The following is a 23126-nucleotide window of genomic DNA, read 5'->3' on the forward strand; positions in this document are numbered from 1 at the left end:
ATCCTCCATTCATTCACAAACCCAAAATGCACATCGAAAACCATCTTCTCTTCCACAAATTCATAAAAATTAGCCAGATTCGAGATCAAAAACTAAGCATAGAAAAATCAATTTCGCCCAATTTTGAAAAATATAAGCAACAAAACACCCCCCCACACTTAAAACATGCCAAGTCCTCAGGGCATAAAAGAAATACGAAGAGTGTAGAAAACGTCCCTGATTATCGGCAATGAAAAGCTGAACCATCGTGAGAGGCGGTGAAAAGGTTTGTGAACTTGGGCAGAGTAGAGAGTGGCGGCGCTGGGTAGGGCAGCGAAGAGTGCGGCTCCTCTGGACAGGAAGACCTCCAGAAATCTGGCAGAGAAACACTTGTTCCTCTGGCGGTGGTAAAGCGCGAGTTCTCGCGACTTCCAAGCTCAACACCGCACTAAAAACCCAAACAAAACAAAGAAACAAAGAGAAACAAAACGAAACAAAAAGAAAGAAAAACAAAACAAAGAAAAAAAAAACAGTTGGGTTACCTCCCAACAAGTGCTTAATTTAACGTCTAGAGCTCGACGATACCTTCAATCACGGATCGACGAAGTTGACCACTTCCACGTCGCGGTCCAACTTTGCTTTGAAGTATGGTTTGAGGCATTGACCATTAACAGTGAAAGTAGACCCATTCGACGCAAGCAACTCATAGGTCCCATTCCAATTGCTCTTGTGAACCACGTAAGGACCTCTCCATCTAGACTGCAGCTTGCCAGGAAATAGTCGGAGCTTAGAATCATAAAAGAGTACCTTATGTCCCGGCTTGAATTCCTTTGTGCGGATGTTCAAATCATGGAACTTCTTCGCCCTTTCCTTGTAGATACGAGAACTCTCGTAAGTTTCATTCCTCCACTCATCCAACTCCGTCAGCATATCCCGCCTTGTATGACCGGCCTCCTTGAACTCCAAATTGATTCTCCTCGTCGCCCAATATGCCTTGTGCTCAATCTCAACAGGTAAATGACAGGATTTGCCAAAAACAAGTTGATAGGGAGACATACCAATCAGAGTTTTGTAGGCAGTGCGATACGCCCAAAGAGCATCATCTAAGTGCTTTGCCCAATCTTTCTTATTGGCGACGCTCTTATCCAAGATCTGCATGATCTCTCGATTTGCCAACTCTGCCTGCCCATTAGCTTGAGGATGATATGGAGTCGTCACCTTGTGCTTTACTCCATACTTCGCCAACACACTTGCTAGTAACTTGTTGTTGAAGTGCGACCCCCCATCACTAAGCAACGCTCTCGGTGCTCCGAACCGAGTCAAAATATTCTTTTGCAAGAATTTAATGACTACCTTTGAATCATTAGTGGTGGTTGGGATCGCCTCCACCCATCGAGACACATACTCCACAGCAAGCAATATGTAGGAAAAACCACATGAAGGAGGGAAAGGACCCATGAAGTCAATTCCCCAAACATCAAATAGCTCTACCTCGACAATGATGTTTTGCGGCATCTCATCCCGCTTGGTAATGTTGCCCATGGCAGTGCGGTTGGCAGCAAAGTGACCTCCACTAGGCGAGCTATGGCACTCCTCTATGATCTTCGGCCATTCACGCTCTCTAACACATCGTCGAATGAAGCCATCGGCGCACCTCCGGTATAGGTAAGGATCCTCCCAATAATAAAACTTGACATCATGGAGGAACTTCTTCTTTTGATAGTGGTTCAACCCCTCGGGAAGAGCTCCAATAACCAAGTAATTGCTATACTTTGCATACCAAGGATCCTTAAATAGCACTGCCCAAATCTGCTCATCGGGAAAAGACTCATTCATGGCCATCTTCGGATCATCTCCTTCGATCGGATTCTCCAATCTAGACAGGTGGTCAGCTACCACATTCTCACATCCCTTTCGGTCTCGGATCTCCATATCAAACTCTTGCAGCAATAAGATCCAACGAATCAAGCGGGGCTTGGAGTCCTTCTTTGTGAACAAGTAGCGGATGGCGGCATGATCAGTGTAGACAATTGAATGAGTTCCAATCAAATAAGAACGGAACTTATCAAAAGCATACACCACAGCTAGCAGCTCCTTCTCTGTGGTTGTGTAATTCCTCTGAGCAGAATCCAAAGTTTTACTAGTATAGTAAATTACCTTGAATAACTTATCTCTCTTTTGCCCCAACAGAGCTCCCACGGCCCAATCGCTAGCATCGCACATCAATTCAAACGGAGCACTCCAATCTGGCGTGATCAACACTGGTGTAGAGATCAGCGCGGCTTTCAACTTCTCAAAGGAGGCGAGGCACTCATCGGTGAAGACAAACTTCACATCCTTCTCTAGCAAAGCACATAGTGGCTTGGACAGTTTGGAGAAGTCTTTGATGAAGCGCCTGTAAAATCCTGCATGCCCAAGAAAGCTCCGTACTGATTTCTGATCACTAAATTATTAGCACAAAATACCGCAACTAACACGGTGTAATTGTAGCACAGAAATAGTAACCAGATATCGTATCCACAGGGATTGACACAACGAAACGACTTTATCTATCTCCTAAACAGACTTAAATAGTAGACAGGCAACAGAACGTAGAGATTGGTTGATCTAAACTAAAACGCAAATAACAGTAATTAAAATCACGTAGGAAAATATCAAAAATAAAAGACAACTGATCCTAGGGTAGTAAATTCATCAATTAAATCTACGCAATTAATCTATTAATCCTATGTACCAATTTAATCCAGTTATGATGAGAGATCACTTAATTAATCAATTACTCTCGCTAGAGCAGCAACGATCGTAGATTAGTAAATTATCTATCTCTGTTAGGTCTCAAGAAAATCTACTAACTCCCAAAAGTTCCTAAGAATAGCTCCCTATGATCCACCTATCTCCGCTAGGTCTCAAGGTTAAAATCATATCATACATTCCTGAATCCGCTAAACAGTTATCTCCGCTAGGTCTCAAACCGAATAGCTAAACATGCAAACTATTGGCCAAATAATTCACAAGAAATTAAGCACCAGGAATTATGAATCATAAACTGGAAGGCACAAAGGTATTAACAAATAAATCACATAAATTCAATCAACTATTTACAAACCCTAGAATCAGCTAAAGGAAACTAGCCAGACATATAAAACATAAACATAATTAAAAATAAAGCAATTGTAAAAACAAATTATATAAAAACCGAATAAAAACTGAAGTAGCGACTTGAATCTTCAATCTTGATCCAAGCCTTAAAACTGAAAAGCAATAAAATTCTAAAGCTAAAAACTAAAGTATGAATGCTAGGGTTCTCGGATGTGTGTTGGTGTCCTCAATAGGTCAAAAGAGGACCTATTTATAAGCTTCAGATTTCCTTCGGATCACCATGGAAGTTGCCATGCAAAGTGGAATTCTAAAGGTAATAGAATCGTGTGGAATAAGGCAACTCTCCAGCTGGATGTGCGCTCCGGAAAATACTCCTACTCTTGCCAACTTCGCAGCTCTCGCCAGAGGAATGGATGATTTCCCTGTTATCGCCAGAGGAATGGTATCGCCAGCGGAATGGGTGATTTCTCTGACCTCGCCAGCGGAATAGGTTGCGCCAGAGAAATGGACCTCCGCTCTGGCATTTCTCCGCTCTGGCAGCGGAGAAGCGAGTCCTCTGGCATCGACTCCTCTGTGGCATTCCTCCGCTCTGGCAGCGGGGAAGCGAGTCCTCTGGCATCGACTCCTCTGACCTCGACTCCTCTGGAATGGCGACTCCTCTGGCGCCTTATGAGTCCTCTGGCGTTTCCGCGCTCGCTTCGATTCCTCTGGCGTTCGTGGATTTCGCTGCACTGAACTTTGATTTCTCTGACTCCATAGGAATGGTGATTTCTCTGCTCTGGAAATGTCGGTTCCTCTGCTCTGGAAACCAGAACACTTGGAGAACGCCAAATTCATTCAAAACTGCATTCTTCCATCTCGAAAGCCTAAATCTCCTGCAAAGCATAAAATACACCATAAACGTACCAATTTCCAGAAGATTATCTTAAAACATGCACAAACAAACCCTTAAAAATAGAGTAAATTAAGCATAAATCAACTCCCCCACACTTAGTCTTTTGCTTGTCCTCAAGCAAAATCTATATGAATCCTAGGAAGAGATCGATTTCAACAATGTTCATTCCCATTCAATCATTCACAAAATCTATTCAAAACTTTACAATCAACATACATCTCTCGGTCATGCAAGTAACTCAAAGTTTAAGAAGCAACAAAAGAGTAATGCAAGTAATTCGATCAGACCCAATTCTCCGCTAGAAGTGAATTCCCTAATGTGATCGCCTTTATAATCAATATCACCTATTTTTCACACTTTGTGTGCTTGAGATTTCGACAGTTGAGCCATAATTCATGAAATAAAACCATTTGGATGTAATCCAAATTCTTTTCACGTGGTTTCCCATGCTCATAGTTAGACTAGATGAGCAGAGACTCAGAGCTATCACGTTTTCAGAACAGGCCAGATGTTTCAGAGCTGACAATTTTGAAGTTGGCAATTCATCCAACATTTTCACAGATAAGATACGATCGTAGGCAATCACAATGACAACAATATCCTCATTCATTCACAAACCCGAAATTCACATCGAAAACCATCTTCTCTTCCACAAATTCATAAAAATTAGCCAGATTCGAGACCAAAAACTAAGCATAGAAAAATCAATTTCGCCCAATTTTGAAAAATATAAGCAACAAAACACCCCCCACACTTAAAACATGCCATGTCCTCAGGGCACAAAAGAAACAAGGAGAATTGAGAAAACGTCCCTGATTATCGGCATTGAAAAACTGAAGCGTCGTGAGAGGCGGTGAAAAGGTGGGTTTGCGGTCTTTTTCAGATGGGAGAATGGCTGCGCTGGACATGTGCAGCGTGGAAAGTGGTCGCGCTGGAACATGAAGACCTCCAGAAATCTGGCAGAGAAATACCCGCCCCAAACAAAACAACAAACAAAGAGAAACAAAACGAAACAAAACAAAACGAAAAGAAAGGAAAAACAAAACAAAGAAAAACAATTGGGTTACCTCCCAACAAGTGCTTAATTTAACGTCTAGAGCTCGACGATACCTCAACTCATGGGTCATTGAATTTGACAACTTCAAGGCCACGATCCATGTTTGACTTGAAGTATGGTTTGAGACGATGACCATTGACAGTGAAAATAGTGCCATCAGCGGCAAACAACTCATACGTCCCATTCCAATTGCTCTTATGCACCACATATGGCCCTGTCCATCTTGATTGCAGCTTGCCAGGAAACAAGCGTAATTTCGAGTTGTATAGGAGTACCTCATCTCCTGGCTTGATTTCCTTGGTGCGGATGCTTAAATCATGGAATTTCTTGGCCCTCTCTTTGTAGATGCGGGAACTCTCATAGGCCTCATTCATCCATTCATCTAACTCCGTCAATAGATCTCGCCTTGTATGACCAGCCTCCTTGAACTCCAAGTTGATTCTCCTCGTCGCCCAATATGCCTTATGCTCAATCTCAACAGGTAAATGACATGACTTGCCGAAGACAAGTTGATAGGGAGACATACCAATTGGAGTTTTGTAAGCAATGCGATACGCCCAAAGAGCATCATCTAGGTGCTTCGCCCAATCCTTCTTATTGGCGACACTCTTCTCTAAAATCTGTTTGATCTCTCGATTCGCTAACTCTGCCTGCCCATTAGCTTGAGGATGATATGGAGTTGTCACCTTGTGCTTTACTCCATACTTTGCCAACATGCTCGCTAGTAATTTATTGTTGAAGTGCGACCCCCCATCACTAAGCAACGCTCTTGGTGCTCCGAACCGAGTCAAAATATTCTTTTGCAAGAATTTAATGACTACCTTGGAATCATTGGTGGTAGTTGGGATCGCCTCCACCCATTGAGACACATACTCCACAGCAAGCAATATATAGGAAAAGCCGCAAGAAGCAGGGAAATGATCCATGAAGTCAATTCCCCAAACATCAAACAGCTCCACCTCAACAATGATATTCTGCGGCATCTCATCCCGCTTGGTAATGTTGCCCATGCGCTGGCATCGATCGCAAGACTTCACAAAAGCATGGCAATCTGCGAAAATTGAAGGCCAATAGAATCCACTATGATTTACCTTCATGGCAGTGCGGTTGGCAGCAAAGTGGCCTCCACTAGGTGAGCTATGGCATTCTTCAATGATCTTTGGCTATTCATGCTCTCTAACACATCACCGAATAAAGCCATCGGCGCACCTCCGGTATAGGTAAGGATCCTCCCAATAATAGAACTTGACATCATGGAGGAACTTCTTCTTTTGATAGTGCGACAATCCCTCGGGAAGAGCTCCAATAACCAAGTAATTGCTATACTTAGCATACCAAGGATCCTTAAATAACAGAGCCCATATTTGCTCATCGGGGAAAGATTCATTGATGGCCATCTTTGGATCATCCCCTTCGATCGGATTCTCCAAGCGAGACAAGTGGTCGGCTACCACATTCTCACATCCCTTTCAATCTCGGATCTCCATATCAAACTCTTGCAGCAATAAAATCCAACGAATCAATCGAGGTTTGGAGTCCTTCTTCGTGAACAAGTAGCGGATGGCGGCATGATCAGTGTAGACAATTGAATGAGTTCCAATCAAATAAGAACGGAACTTATCAAAAGCATACACCACAGCTAGTAGTTCCTTTTCCGTGGTTGTGTAATTCCTCTGAGCAGAATCCAAAGTTTTACTAGTATAGTAAATTACCTTGAATAACTTATCTCTCTTTTGCCCCAACACAGCTCCCACGGCCCAATTGCTAGCATCGCACATCAATTCAAACGGAGCACTCCAGTCCGGTGTGATCAACACTGGCGTAGAGATCAGCGCGGCTTTCAACTTCTCAAAGGAGACGCGACATTCGTCGGTGAAGACAAACTTCACATCTTTCTCTAGTAAAGCACAAAGTGGCTTGGACAGTTTGGAGAAGTCTTTGATGAAGCGCCTGTAAAATCCTGCATGCCTAAGAAAGCTCCGCACTGATTTCACAGAAGTAGGAGGCGGCAACTTTTCAATGGCCACGATCTTAGCACGATCCACCTCCAATCCTTGAGCAGAGACCCTATGCCCCAAAACAATGCCCTCACGGACCATGAAGTGGCACTTTTCCCAATTGAGTACGAGTGCCGTCTCCTCACAACGCTGCAACACTTGAGCAAGATTGTCCAAGCAATTATCAAAGGAGGATCCAAAGACAGAGAAATCGTCCATAAATACCTCCATGGTATTTTCAATCAGCCCATGGAAAATCGCCATCATGCAACGCTGGAAAGTGGCAGGAGCATTGCAAAGACCAAAAGAAATCCTCCTAAAAGCAAAGATGCCATAGGGACAAGTAAACGCGGTCTTATGCTGATCCTCCGGGACTATCATAATCTAATTGTAACCCGAGTACACATCCAAGAAACAGTAGTACTCATATCCTGCCAATCGGTCAAGCATCTGATCAATAAACGGCAAAGGAAAGTGATCCTTACGTGTGGCTGCATTCAACGCTCGGTAATCAATGCACACGCGCCATCCTGTGACCAGCCTCATAGCTATGAGATCATCTTTCTCATCCTTAACCACAGTCATGCCTCCCTTCTTAGAGACAACTTGCGTCGGGCACACCCACTCACTATCAGAGATGGCATAAATGATTCCTGCATCCAACCACTTGAGCACCTCGTTTCTCACAACTTCTTGCATTGCCGGATTCAAACGTCGTTGCGGCTGCACCTTAGGCTTGTATTCCTGCTCCATTAAGATACGATGCATGCAAATAGAAGGACTAATTCCTTTGATGTCGGAAATAGACCATCCTATAGCAGACTTGTATTTTCTCAAAACTCGCATCAACTTCTCCAACTCCAACGGAGATAGATAGGCAGAAACAATAACAGGAAAAGTTTCATTGTCACCCAAAAATTGGTACTTCAAGTGCTCTGGAAGTTGTTTCAGCTCAATTTTGGGTGTGGCGGCAGCTCTGGATGACTCCTCTGGCCTGGTTAAATCCTCTGGCTTGTTTGACTCCGCTGGCGTAGCAGACTCCTCTGGCCTGGTTGAATCCTCTAGCGTGTTTGAATCCGCTGGCGTGGGGAATTCTTTTTCCACCGATTTCCTTCCCCCATCAACAGGTTTGTGAATATCCATGTAAGGGACAAGATCGATGGGATGTTTCTCTACGGCCTCCAGCTCTGCAATATAATCTAAAATCTCATCACACGCCTCGTCTAGATTGGAATAAGGGTATAAGGACTGTGTGATGCACTTCTCCAAAGGATCCTTCACGGTTGCAGTGGAATCCACTACAGACTCGATTAAGTTGCAATCCTCGATTTGTGGTTTAGCTGGCTTCTTCATTGCATCATAGATGGATAACGTCATCTTTTCATCATTGACGCGGAAAGTCAGATCTCCATCTTGCACATCTATCAACGAACGTCCCGTAGCTAGAAACGGACGTCCTAAGATCAATGGAGTATTCTTGTCCTCCGGCATGTCCAAGACTACGAAATCGACAGGAAAGATAAACTGCTCCACCTGCACTAGAACATCCTCCACAACGCCCTTGGGATATGTTATGGAACGATCTGCCATCTGCAATGCAATAGAGGTAGGCTTGATATCTCCAATCTCCAACCGGTTGAAAATAGAGAGAGGCGTCAGATTGATGCTCGCCCCTAAGTCACAAAGAACACGGGAGAAGTTCTGCCCTCCAATCACACAAGCGATAGTGAAGCTCCCTGGATCCTTTTGCTTCAATGGTAGCTTCCTTTGTAGCACTGCACTGCATTCCTCGGAAAGATTAATCGTCTCATATTTCCCCAATTTTGTCTTGTTGGAAACTGCATCCTTGAGGAACTTGGCATAGCCTGGCATATCTCTCAAAGCATCAAGTAGAGGAATGTTGATGTGAAGCTTTGAAAACATCTCCATGAACTTGGCCAACTTCTGATCCATCTTCGGCTTTGCCAGGCTATTCGGGAAGGGTGCTACAGGCTTGTACTCTGGCCTAGGAAACGTAGGAGTAGGGATAGGCTCCTTAACAGCTGAAGAGCTCGAATCCTTCTTAGGGGGAGGCGTCTGTTTCACTGCAAGCTCCTCCAAGTCATCATTGTCGTCTTCCACTACCTTGCCTTTTCCCTTGTCATTCTGCGGTTCTGCAGAGGAATGGCGATTCCTCTGCTCTGTATGATTTTCATATTGAGTTCCACTCCTTAGATGAATTGCATTACGCTAATTTTTAGGATTAATTTCAGTATTGCTAGGAAAGTGGCCCGGCTTGTGCTGTGTAGCTGCTTGGTTAGCCATCTGACCAACTTGATTTTCTAACATCTGCACCTGCTTAGAAAGTGCTGACACATTTTGCTCCATGTTGAACATTTTGGTTCCCAAGTTTGCCGAGTTTGTCTCCATCCCGGTGACCTTCACCAATACTTGCTTCATCATTTCCTCCATTGAATCTTTCTTTGGCTCATTGATGACTCCCCCACTAGAAACAGAAAATCCAGGTGGAGGCTGCAAAGCATTGTTGGGATTTGAATAGGAAAAATTTGGATGATTCCTATTATTTGGATGATACGGTGGATTGCCGCCCTGATGTCCTTGATAGTTTGGTCTATTGAATTGGTACTGCCGCTGGACATAATTAGCATCTTCCAGCTGCGACACATCAGGTAAACTCGGCTGCTGAGGAATTTTAGCTAGCAGTGCCTTTCTCTCCAACTCATACTGCTTTTGAAGAGCTTCATATTTCTCCTTAAAATCATCTCTCTCCTCATTCACAGCTGCAATTCTTCTCGTGGAATTTCTGTCATTTGGCCATTGGTAACTGTTGGAGGCCATCTCTTCTATCACACGATAAGCTTCCTTTGTATTTCTATGGAGAAGACATCCACCTGCAGTGGCATCCACCATACTTTTTGTCAGACCAGTCAAACCATTATAAAAGTGAATGATTTGCTGATCCTCTGTGAAACCATGTTGTGGGCAGTTCCTGAGCAGCTCGCGAAATCTTTCCCAGGCATCATGAATGGTCTCATCTCCTAGCTGGGAAAAGTGAGAAATCTCTGCAATGATTTTCTGAGCTTTAGAAGCAGGAAAGTATTTTGCCAGGAAAGCTCTACACAAATCCTCCCATCCAGTAATAGCACCTCTGTCCAGACTCTTGAACCACTCCTTCGCTCTGTCCCTGAGAGAGAATCCAAACATCTTCATTCTGATGGCATCAGGTGGCACTCCATTATGCTTAATAGTGTCACAGATATCTAGAAACTGGGTAATGTGAGCATGCGGATTTTCAGAAACCGCTCCACTAAACTGTTCAGCTTGCACCATGTTTATCAATCCCGACTTTAGCTCAAACGTGTTAGCCTGCACAGTTGGTCCCCAGCTGCCTCCTTGGAATTGATCAACTCGAGGCTGATACATGTGATTCAGTGGTGGCTCTGGTGGAGGAGCCCGGTTGCGCTCTCTCTCTTCGTCTAGCTGCCTCTGAAGGTGAGTCACGGCTCGCACAAGAGTTTCAAGGTCCATGTTATTCTGTTGCTCTGCCATTGCTTGCTTCTTTTTTTTGTGGTTGTCTCTTTTGTACTGCTTATTAAGATTGCGTAAAGTCTTGTTAATTTCAGGATCAAACTCAAAAAGAGGATTATCGTGAGATCTTGTGCTCATACGCAACCTACAGAAACACACTTTTAAAAAAAATTAGAACAAAAATAAAAACAAATAAAACCTGAAGTACTATAAAGTCCTATCGAAAATATTAAAGCAATTTCTTATCAAATCCCCGGCAACGGCGCCAAAAAGTTGATCACTAAATTATTAGCACAAAATACCGCAACTAACACGGTGAAATTGTAGCACAGAAATAGTAACCAGATATCGTATCCACAGGGATTGACACAACGAAACGACTTTATCTATCTCCTAAACAGACTTAAGTAATAGACAGGCAACAAAACGTAGAGATTGGTTGATCTAAACTAAAACGCAAATAACAGTAATTAAAATCACGTAGGAAAATATCAAATATAAAAGACAACTGATCCTAGGGTAGTAAATTCATTAACTAAATCTATGCAAGTAATCTATTAATCCTATGTACCAATTTAATCCAGTTATGATGAGAGATCGCTTAATTAACCAATTACTCTCGCTAGAGCAGCAATGATCGTAGATTAGTAAATTCTCTATCTCCGTTAGGTCTCAAGAAAATCTACTAACTCCCAATAGCTCCTAAGAATTGCTCCCTATGATCCACCTATCTCCGCTAGGTCTCAAGGTTAAAATCATATCATACATTCCTGAATCCGCTAAACAGTTATCTCCGCTAGGTCTCAAACCGAATAGCTAAACATGCAAACTACTGGCCAAATAATTCACAAGAAAACAAGTACCAGGAATTATGAATCATAAACTGGAAGGCATAAAGGTATTAACAAATAAATCACATAAATTCAATCAACTATTTACAAACCCTAGAATCAGCTAAAGGAAACTAGCCAGACATGCTTAAATAAAACATAAACATACTTAAATAGAATGCAATTGTAAAAACTGAATTATATAAAAACCGAATGAAAAACGATTGTATCGCTTGAATCTTCAATCTTCAATCTTGATCCAAGCCTTAAAACTAGAAAGCAATAAAATTCTAAAGCTAAAAACTAAAGTATGAATGCTAGGGTTCTCGGATGTGTGTTGGTGTCCTCAATAGGTCAAAAGAGGACCTATTTATAAGCTTCAGATTTCCTTCGGATCACCATGGAAGTTGCCATGCAAAGTGGAATTCTAAAGGTAATAGAATCGTGTGAAATAAGGCAACTCTCCGGCTGGATGTGCGCTCCGGAAAATACTCCTACTCTTGCCAACTTCGCAGCTCTCGCCAGAGGAATGGATGATTTCCCTGTTATCGCCAGAGGAATGGTATCGCCAGCGGAATGGGTGATTTCTCTGACCTCGCCAGCGGAATAGGTTGCGCCAGAGAAATGGACCTCCGCTCTGGCATTTCTCCGCTCTGGCAGCGGAGAAGCGAGTCCTCTGGCATCGACTCCTCTCTGGCATTCCTCCGCTCTGGCAGCGGGGAAGCGAGTCCTCTGGCATCGACTCCTCTGACCTCGACTCCTCTGGAATGGCGACTCCTCTGGCGCCTTATGAGTCCTCTGGCGTTTCCGCGCTCGCTTCGATTCCTCTGGCGTTCGTGGATTTCGCTGCACTGAACTTTGATTTCTCTGACTCCATAGGAATGGTGATTTCTCTGCTCTGGAAATGTCGGTTCCTCTGCTCTGGAAACCAGAACACCTGGAGAACGCCAAATTCTTCCAAATTCATTCAAAACTGCATTCTTCCATCTCGAAAGCCTAAATCACCTGCAAAGCATAAAATGCACCATAAACGTACCAATTTCCAGAAGATTATCTTAAAACATGCACAAACAAACCCTTAAAAATAGAGTAAATTAAGCATAAATCAATTTCACAGAAGTAGGAGGCGGCAACTTTTCAATGGCCACGATCTTAGCACGATCCACCTCCAATCCTTGGGCAGAGACCCTATGCCCCAAAACAATGCCCTCACGAACCATGAAGTGGCACTTCTCCCAATTGAGCACGAGTGTCGTCTCCTCACAACGCTGCAACACTTGAGCAAGATTGTCCAAGCAATTATCAAAGGAGGATCCAAAGACAGAGAAATCGTCCATAAATACCTCCATGATATTTTCAATCAGCCCATGGAAAATCGCCATCATGCAGCGCTGGAAAGTGGCAGGAGCATTGCAAAGACCAAAAGAAATCCTCCTAAAAGCAAAGATGCCATAGGGACAAGTAAACGCGGTCTTATGCTGATCCTCCGGGGCTATCATTATTTGATTGTAGCCTGAGTACCCATCCAAGAAGTAGTAATACTCATATCCTGCCAATCGATGATCAATGAACGGCAAAGGAAAGTGATCCTTACGTGTGGCTGCATTCAAAGCTCGGTAATCAATGCACACGCACCATCCTGTGACCAGCCTCATTGCTATGAGCTCATCTCTCTCATCCTTAATCACAGTCATGCCTCCCTTTTTAGAGATAGCTTGCGTCGGGCTCACCCACTCACTATTAGAGATGGCATAAATAATGCCGGCATCCAACCACTTCAACACCTCTTTTCTCACCACTTCTTGCATAGCCGGATTCAAACGTCTCTGCGGCTGCACCTTAGGCTTGTATTCCTGCTCCAATAAAATACGATGCATGCAAATAGAAGGACTAATTCCTTTGATGTCGGAAATAGACCATCCTATAGCAGACTTGTATTTCCTTAAAACTCGCATCAACTTCTCCAACTCCAACGTAGATAGATAGGCAGATACAATTGATCACTAAATTATTAGCACAAAATACCGCAACTAACACGGTGAAATTGTAGCACAGAAATAGTAACCAGATATCGTATCCACAGGGATTGACACAACGAAACGACTTTATCTATCTCCTAAACAGACTTAAGTAATAGACAGGCAACAAAACGTAGAGATTGGTTGATCTAAACTAAAACGCAAATAACAGTAATTAAAATCACGTAGGAAAATATCAAATATAAAAGACAACTGATCCTAGGGTAGTAAATTCATTAACTAAATCTATGCAAGTAATCTATTAATCCTATGTACCAATTTAATCCAGTTATGATGAGAGATCGCTTAATTAACCAATTACTCTCGCTAGAGCAGCAATGATCGTAGATTAGTAAATTCTCTATCTCCGTTAGGTCTCAAGAAAATCTACTAACTCCCAATAGCTCCTAAGAATTGCTCCCTATGATCCACCTATCTCCGCTAGGTCTCAAGGTTAAAATCATATCATACATTCCTGAATCCGCTAAACAGTTATCTCCGCTAGGTCTCAAACCGAATAGCTAAACATGCAAACTACTGGCCAAATAATTCACAAGAAAACAAGTACCAGGAATTATGAATCATAAACTGGAAGGCATAAAGGTATTAACAAATAAATCACATAAATTCAATCAACTATTTACAAACCCTAGAATCAGCTAAAGGAAACTAGCCAGACATGCTTAAATAAAACATAAACATACTTAAATAGAATGCAATTGTAAAAACTGAATTATATAAAAACCGAATGAAAAACGATTGTATCGCTTGAATCTTCAATCTTGATCCAAGCCTTAAAACTAGAAAGCAATAAAATTCTAAAGCTAAAAACTAAAGTATGAATGCTAGGGTTCTCGGATGTGGGTTGGTGTTCTCAATAGGTCAAAAGACCTATTTATAAGCTTCAGAATTCCTTCGGATCACCATGGAAGTTGCCATGCAAAGTAGAATTCTAAAGGTAATAGAATCGTGTGAAATAAGGCAGCTTTCCAGCAGGATGCGCGCTTCTGGAAAATACTCCCACTTTTGCCAACTTCGCAGCTCTCGCCAGAGGAATGGATGATTTCCCTGTTATCGCCAGATGAGGAATGGTATCGCCAGTGAAATGGACCTCCGCTCTGGCATTTCTCCGCTCTGGCATCGACTCCTCTGACTTCGACTCCTCTGATTGAATCCTCTGGAATGGCGACTCCTCTGGCGCCTTATGAGTCCTCTGGCATTCTCTGACTATTGAGTGCTGGACTTTACTTCTCTGATGCTGGTGCTTCTCGGCAGAGGAATAGGTGATTCCTCTGCTCTGATATGTTGCTTTCTCTGGCGATTGGTTTCTCTGCTCTGGCTTTCGACTTCGCTGATCTGGGCTTTGATTTCTCTGGTCTTCCAGAGGAATGATGATTTCTCTGCTCTGGAGACCAAAACACCTAGAAAACGCCAAAATCATCCAAAATTGCATTCTTTCATCTCGAAAGCCTAAATCTCCTGCAAAGCATAAAATACACCATAAACGCACCAATTTCCAGAAGATTATCTTAAAATATGCACAAATAAACCCTTAAAAATAGAGTAAATTAAACATAAATCAACTCCCCCACACTTAGCCTTTTGCTTGTCCTCAAGCAAAATCTATATGAATCCTAGGAAGAAATTGATTTCAACAATGTAAATTTCCATCCAATCATTCACAAAGTCAATTCAAAACTTTACAATCAACACACATCTCTCAATCATGCAAGTAATCTTAAAGTTTAAGAAGCAACACAAAAGTAATGCAAGTAATTCGATCAGACCCAATTCTCCGCTAGAAGTGAATTCCCTAATGTGACCGCCTTTATAATCAATATCACCAATTTTCACACTTTGTGTGCTTGAGATTTCGACAGTTGAGCCATAATTCATGAAATAAAACCATTTAGATGTAATCCAAAGCCTTTTCACGTGGTTTCCCATGCTCATAGTTAGACTAGAGGAGCAGAGACTCAGAGCTATCACATTTCAGAACAGGCCAGATGTTTCAGAGCTGGCAATTTTGAAGTTGGCAATTCGTCCAACATTTTTCACAGACAAGATACGATCGTAGGCAATCACAATGACAACACTCCTTCTAGCATCTACCGGACAAATCACGTTTTACTAACTTACAAAAGTGTTGCAACAAAACTCATAATTCTTTGCACAAACAAGAAACATATATCAAAAGTAAAACAAGAATATCCTCCATTCATTCACAAACCCGAAATTCACATCGAAAACCATCTTCTCTTCCACAAATTCATAAAAATTAGCCAGATTCGAGACCAAAAACTAAGCATAGAAAAATCAATTTTTGCCTAATTTTTGAAAAATATAAGCTCCACAACACCCCCCCCACACTTAAAACATGCCATGTCCTCAGGGCACAAAAGAAACAAGGAGAATTGAGAAAACGTCCCTGATTATCGGCATTGAAAAACTGAAGCGTCGTGAGAGGCGGTGAAAATGTGAGTTTGCGGTCTTTTTCAGAGGGGAGAATGGCTGCACTGGACATGTGCAGCGTGGACAGTGGTCGCGCTGGAACATAAAGACCTCCAGGAATCTGGCAAAGAAATACCCGCCCCAAACAAAACAACAAAACAAAGAGAAACAAAACGAAACAAAACAAAACGAAAAGAAAGGAAAAACAAAACAAAGAAAAACAATTGGGTTACCTCCCAACAAGTGCTTAATTTAACGTCTAGAGCTCGACGATACCTCAACTCATGGGTCATTGAATTTGACAACTTCAAGGCCACGATCCATGTTTGACTTGAAGTATGGTTTGAGACGATGACCATTGACAGTGAAAATAGTGCCATCAGCGGCAAACAACTCATACGTCCCATTCCAATTGCTCTTATGCACCACATATGGCCCTGTCCATCTTGATTGCAGCTTGCCAGGAAACAAGCGTAATTTCGAGTTGTATAGGAGTACCTCATCTCCTGGCTTGATTTCCTTGGTGCGGATGCTTAAATCATGGAATTTCTTGGCCCTCTCTTTGTAGATGCGGGAACTCTCATAGGCCTCATTCCTCCATTCATCTAACTCCGTCAATAGATCTCGCCTTGTATGACCAGCCTCCTTGAACTCCAAGTTAATTCCCCTCGTCGCCCAATATGCCTTATGCTCAATCTCAACAGGTAAATGACATGACTTGCCGAAGACAAGTTGATAGGGAGACATACCAATTGGAGTTTTGTAAGCAGTGCGATACGCCCAAAGAGCATCATCTAGGTGCTTCGCCCAATCCTTCTTATTGGCGACACTCTTCTCTAAAATCTGCTTGATCTCTCGATTCGCTAACTCTGCCTGCCCATTAGCTTGAGGATGATATGGAGTTGTCACCTTGTGCTTTACTCCATACTTTGCCAACATGCTCGCTAGTAATTTATTGTTGAAGTGCGACCCCCCCATCACTAAGCAACGCTCTTGGTGCTCCGAACCGAGTCAAAATATTCTTTTGCAAGAATTTAATGACTACCTTTGAATCATTGGTGGTAGTTGGGATCGCCTCCACCCATCGAGACACATACTCCACAGCAAGCAAAATATAGGAAAAACCACAAGACGTAGGGAAAGGACCCATGAAGTCAATTCCCCAAACATCAAACAGCTCCACCTCAACAATGATATTCTGCGGCATCTCATCCCGCTTGGTAATGTTGCCCATGCGCTGGCATCGATCGCAAGATTTCACAAAAGCATGGCAATCTGCGAAAATTGAAGGCCAATAGAAACCGCTATGATTTATCTTTATGGCAGTGCGGTTGGCAGCAAAGTGGCCTCCACTAGGTGAGCTATGGCATTCTTCAATGATCTTGGGCCATTCATGATCTCTAACACATCGCCGAATAAAGCCATCGGCGCATCTTCGGTATAGGTAAGGATCCTCCCAATAATAAAACTTGACATCATGTAGGAACTTCTTCTTTTGATAATGCGACAACCCCTCGGGAAGAGCTCCAATAACCAAGTAATTGCTATACTTAGCATACCAAGGATCCTTAAATAACAGAGCCCATATTTGCTCATCGGGGCAGGATTCATTGATGGCCATCTTTGGATCATCCCCTTCGATCGGATTCTCCAAGCGAGACAAGTGGTCGGCTACCACATTCTCACGTCCCTTTCGATCTCGGATCTCCATATCAAACTCTTGCAGCAATAAAATCCAACGAATCAATCGAGGTTTGGAGTCCTTCTTCGTGAACAAGTAGCGGATGGCGGCATGATCAGTGTACACAATGGAATGAGTTCCAATCAAATAAGAACGGAACTTATCAAAGGCATACACCACAGCTAGCAGCTCGTTCTCCGTGGTTGTGTAATTTCTCTGAGCAGAATCCAAAGTTTTACTAGTGTAGTAAATTACCTTGAATAACTTATCCCTCTTTTGCCCCAACACAGCTCCTACGGCCCAATCGCTAGCATCGCACATCAATTCAAACGGAGCACTCCAGTCCGGTGTGATCAACACTGGCGTAGAGATCAGCGCGGCTTTCAACTTCTCAAAGGATACGCGGCATTCGTCGGTGAAGACAAACTTCACATCCTTCTCTAGTAAAGCACAAAGTGGCTTGGACAGTTTGGAGAAGTCTTTAATGAAGCGCCTGTAAAATCCTGCATGCCCAAGAAAGCTCCGCACTGATTTCACAGAAGTAGGAGGTGGCAACTTTTCCATGGCCACGATCTTAGCACGATCCACCTCCAATCCTTGGGCAAAGACTCTATGCCCCAAAACAATGCCCTCACGGACCATGAAGTGGCATTTTTCCCAATTGAGTACGAGTGCCGTCTCCTCACATCGCTGCAATACTTGAGCAAGATTGTCCAGACAATTATCAAAGGAAGATCCAAAGACAGAGAAATCGTCCATGAATACCTCCATGATATTTTCAATCAACCCATGGAAAATCGCCATCATGCAGCGCTGGAACGTGGCAGGAGCATTGCAAAGACCAAAAGAAATTCTCCTAAAAGCAAAGATGCCATAGGGATAAGTAAACGCGGTCTTATGCTGATCCTCCGGGGCTATCATAATCTGATTGTAACCCGAGAACCCATCCAAGAAACAGTAGTACTCATATCCTGCCAATCGGTCAAGCATCTGATCAATAAACGGCAAAGGAAAGTGATCCTTACGTGTGGCTGCATTCAACGCTCGGTAATCAATGCACACGCGCCATCCTGTGACCAGCCTCGTAGCTATGAGCTCATCTTTCTTATCCTTAACCACAGTCATGCCTCCCTTCTTAGAGACAACTTGCGTCGGGCTCACCCACTCACTATCAGAGATGGCATAAATGATTCCTGCATCCAACCACTTGAGCACCTCCTTTCTCACAACTTCTTGCATTGTCGGATTCAAACGTCGTTGCGGCTGCACCTTAGGCTTGTATTCCTGCTCCATTAAGATACGATGCATGCAAATAGAAGGACTAATTCCTTTGATGTCGGAAATAGACCATCCTATAGCAGACTTGTATTTTCTCAAAACTCGCATCAACTTCTCCAACTCCAACGGAGATAGATAGGCAGAAACAATAACAGGAAAAGTTTCATTGTCACCCAAAAATTGGTACTTCAAGTGCTCTGGAAGTTGTTTCAGCTCAATTTTGGGTGTGGCGGCAGCTCTGGATGACTCCTCTGGCCTGGTTAAATCCTCTGGCTTGTTTGACTCCGCTGGCGTAGCAGACTCCTCTGGCCTGGTTGAATCCTCTAGCGTGTTTGAATCCGCTGGCGTGGGGAATTCTTTTTCCACCGATTTCCTTCCCCCATCAACATGTTTGCGAATATCCATGTAAGGGACAGGATCGATGGGATGTTTCTCTACGGCCTCCAGCTCTGCAATATAATCTAAAATCTCATCACACGCCTCGTCTAGATTGGAATAAGGGTATAAGGACTGTGTGATGCACTTCTCCAAAGGATCCTTCACGGTTGCAGTGGAATCCACTACAGTCTCGATTAAGTTGCAATCCTCGATTTGTGGTTCAGCTGGCTTCTTCATTGCATCATAGATGGATAACGTCATCTTTTCATCATTGACGCGGAAAGTCAGATCTCCATCTTGCACATCTATAAACGAACGTCCCGTAGCTAGAAACGGACGTCCTAAGATCAATAGAGTATTCTTGTCCTCCGGCATGTCCAAGACTACGAAATCGACAGGAAAGATAAACTGCTCCACCTGCACTAGAACATCCTCCACAACGCCCTTGGGATATGTTATGGAACGATCTGCCATCTGCAATGCAATAGAGGTAGGCTTGATATCTCCAATCTCCAACCGGTTGAAAATAGAGAGAGGCATCAGATTGATGCTCGCCCCTAAGTCACAAAGAACACGGGAGAAGTTCTGCCCTCCAATCACACAAGCGATAGTGAAGCTCCCTGGATCCTTTTGCTTCAATGGTAGCTTCCTTTGTAGCACTGCACTGCATTCCTCGGAAAGATTAATCGTCTCATATTTCCCCAATTTTGTCTTGTTGGAAACTGCATCCTTGAGGAACTTGGCATAGCCTGGCATATCTCTCAAAGCATCAAGTAGAGGAATGTTGATGTGAAGCTTTGAAAACATCTCCATGAACTTGGCCAACTTCTGATCCATCTTCGGCTTTGCCAGGCTATTCGGGAAGGGTGCTACAGGCTTGTACTCTGGCCTAGGAAACGTAGGAGTAGGGATAGGCTCCTTAACAGCTGAAGAGCTCGAATCCTTCTTAGGGGGAGGCGTCTGTTTCACTGCAAGCTCCTCCAAGTCATCATTGTCGTCTTCCACTACCTTGCCTTTTCCCTTGTCATTCTGCGGTTCTGCAGAGGAATGGCGATTCCTCTGCTCTGTATGATTTTCATATTGAGTTCCACTCCTTAGATGAATTGCATTACACTGATTTTTAGGATTAATTTCAGTATTGCTAGGAAAGTGGCCCGGCTTGTGCTGTGTAGCTGCTTGGTTAGCCATCTGACCAACTTGATTTTCTAACATCTGCACCTGCTTAGAAAGTGCTGACACATTTTGCTCCATGTTGAACATTTTGGTTCCCAAGTTTGCCGAGTTTGTCTCCATCCCGGTGACCTTCACCAATACTTGCTTCATCATTTCCTCCATTGAATCTTTCTTTGGCTCATTGATGACTCCCCCACTAGAAACAGAAAATCCAGGTGGAGGCTGCAAAGCATTGTTGGGATTTGAATAGGAAAAATTTGGATGATTCCTATTATTTGGATGATACGGTGGATTGCCGCCCTGATGTCCTTGATAGTTTGGTCTATTGAATTGGTACTGCCGTTGGACATAATTAGCATCTTCCAGCTGCGACACATCAGGTAAACTCGCCTGCTGAGGAATTTTAGCTAGCAGTGCCTTTCTCTCCAACTCATACTGCTTTTGAAGAGCTTCATATTTCTCCTTAAAATCATCTCTCTCCTCATTCACAGCTGCAATTCTTCTCGTGGAATTTCTGTCATTCGGCCATTGGTAACTGTTGGAGGCCATCTCTTCTATCACACGATAAGCTTCCTTCGTATTTCTATGGAGAAGACATCCACCTGCAGTAGCATCCACCATACTTTTTGTTAGACCAGTCAAACCATTATAAAAGTGAATGATTTGCTGATCCTCCGTGAAACCATGTTGTGGGCAGTTCCTGAGCAGCTCGCGAAATCTTTCCCAGGCATCATGAATGGTCTCATCTCCTAGCTGGGAAAAGTGAGAAATCTCTGCAATGATTTTCTGAGCTTTAGAAGCAGGAAAGTATTTTGCCAGGAAAGCTCAACACAAATCCTCCCATCCAGTAATAGCACCTCTGTCCAGACTCTTGAACCACTCCTTCGCTCTGTCTCTGAGAGAGAATCCAAACATCTTCATTCTGATGGCATCAGGTGGCACTCCATTCTGCTTAATAGTGTCGCAAATATCTAGAAACTGAGTGATGTGAGCATGCGGATTTTCAAAAGTCGCTCCACTAAACTGTTCAGCTTGCACCATGTTTATCAATCCCGGCTTCAGCTCGAACGTGTTGGCTTGTACAGTTGGTCCCCATCTGCCTCCTTGAAATTGATCAACCCGAGGCTGATACATGTGATTCAGTGGTGGCTCTGGTGGAGGAGCCCGGTTGCGCTCTCTCTCTTCGTCTAGCTGTCTCGCACAAGAGTTTCAAGGTCCATGTTATTCTGTTGCTCTGCCATTGCTTGCTTCTTTTTTTCGTGGTTGTCTCTTTTGTACTGCTTATTAAGATTGCGTAAAGTCTTGTTAATTTCAGGATCAAACTCAAAAAGAGGATTATCGTGAGATCTTGTGCTCATACGCAACCTACAGAAACACACTTTTAAAAATAATTAGAACAAAAATAAAAACAAATAAAAACCTGAAGTACTATAAAGTCCTATCGAAAATATTAAAGCAATTTCTTATCAAATCCCCGGCAACGGCGCCAAAAAGTTGATCACTAAATTATTAGCACAAAATACCGCAACTAACACGGTGTAATTGTAGCACAAAAATAGTAACCAGATATCGTATCCACAGGGATTGACACAACGAAACGACTTTATCTATCTCCTAAAACACACTTAAATAGTAGACAGGCAACAGAACGTAGAGATTGGTTGATCTAAACTAAAACGCAAATAACAGTAATTAAAATCACGTAGGAAAATATCAAAAATAAAAGACAACTGATCCTAGGGTAGTAAATTCATCAATTAAATCTACGCAATTAATCTATTAATCCTATGTACCAATTTAATCCAGTTATGATGAGAGATCGCTTAATTAACCAATTACTCTCGCTAGAGCAGCAATGATCGTAGATTAGTAAATTCTCTATCTCCGTTAGGTCTCAAGAAAATCTACTAACTCCCAATAGCTCCTAAGAATTGCTCCATATGATCCACCTATCTCCGCTAGGTCTCAAGGTTAAAATCATATCATACATTCCTGAATCCGCTAAACAGTTATCTCCGCTAGGTCTCAAACCGAATAGCTAAACATGCAAACTATTGGCCAAATAATTCACAAGAAATTAAGCACCAGGAATTATGAATCATAAACTGGAAGGCATAAAGGTATTAACAAATAAATCACATAAATTCAATCAACTATTTACAAACCCTAGAATCAGCTAAAGGAAACTAGCCAGACATGCTTAAATAAAACATAAACATACTTAAATGGAATGCAATTGTAAAAACTGAATTATATAAAAATCGAATGAAAAACGATTGTATCGCTTGAATCTTCAATCTTCAATCTTGATCCAAGCCTTAAAACTAGAAAGCAATAAAATTCTAAAGCTAAAAACTAAAGTATGAATGCTAGGGTTCTCGGATGTGGGTTGGTGTTCTCAATAGGTCAAAAGAGGACCTATTTATAAGCTTCAGAATTCCTTCGGATCACCATGGAAGTTGCCATGCAAAGTAGAATTCTAAAGGTAATAGAATCGTGTGAAATAAGGCAACTCTCCAGCAGGATGCGCGCTTCTGGAAAATACTCCCACTCTTGCCAACTTCGCAGCTCTCGCCAGAGGAATGGATGATTTCCCTGTTATCGCCAGAGGAGGAATGGTATCGCCAGCGGAATGGGTCGCCAGTGAAATGGACCTCCGCTCTGGCATTTCTCCGCTCTGGCATCGACTCCTCTGACTTTGACTCCTCTGATTGAATCCTCTGGAATGGCGACTCCTCTGGCGCCTTATGAGTCCTCTGGCA

General features: G+C 42.9%; 2 non-coding genes and 1 pseudogene across 2 annotated transcripts; 2 read left to right on the forward strand and 1 right to left on the reverse strand.

Annotated features, from left to right (window-relative positions):
* LOC131023277 (uncharacterized) overlaps positions 1-19218 on the reverse strand; it is a 132829-nt pseudogene extending 113611 nt beyond the window's left edge.
* LOC131024027 (small nucleolar RNA R71) lies at positions 9996-10102 on the forward strand. Its single transcript, XR_009101623.1, has one exon. It is a non-coding gene; the product is annotated as a small nucleolar RNA R71 (small nucleolar RNA).
* A 1825-nt stretch (positions 19219-21043) lies between the features above and the next one.
* Positions 21044-21150, forward strand: LOC131024029 (small nucleolar RNA R71). Its single transcript, XR_009101624.1, has one exon. It is a non-coding gene; the product is annotated as a small nucleolar RNA R71 (small nucleolar RNA).
* The last annotated feature ends 1976 nt before the right edge of the window (positions 21151-23126 follow it).

The sequence above is a fragment of the Salvia miltiorrhiza genome, chromosome 4 (assembly GCF_028751815.1).
Source record: "Salvia miltiorrhiza cultivar Shanhuang (shh) chromosome 4, IMPLAD_Smil_shh, whole genome shotgun sequence".
Classification (NCBI taxonomy): Eukaryota; Viridiplantae; Streptophyta; class Magnoliopsida; order Lamiales; family Lamiaceae; genus Salvia; species Salvia miltiorrhiza.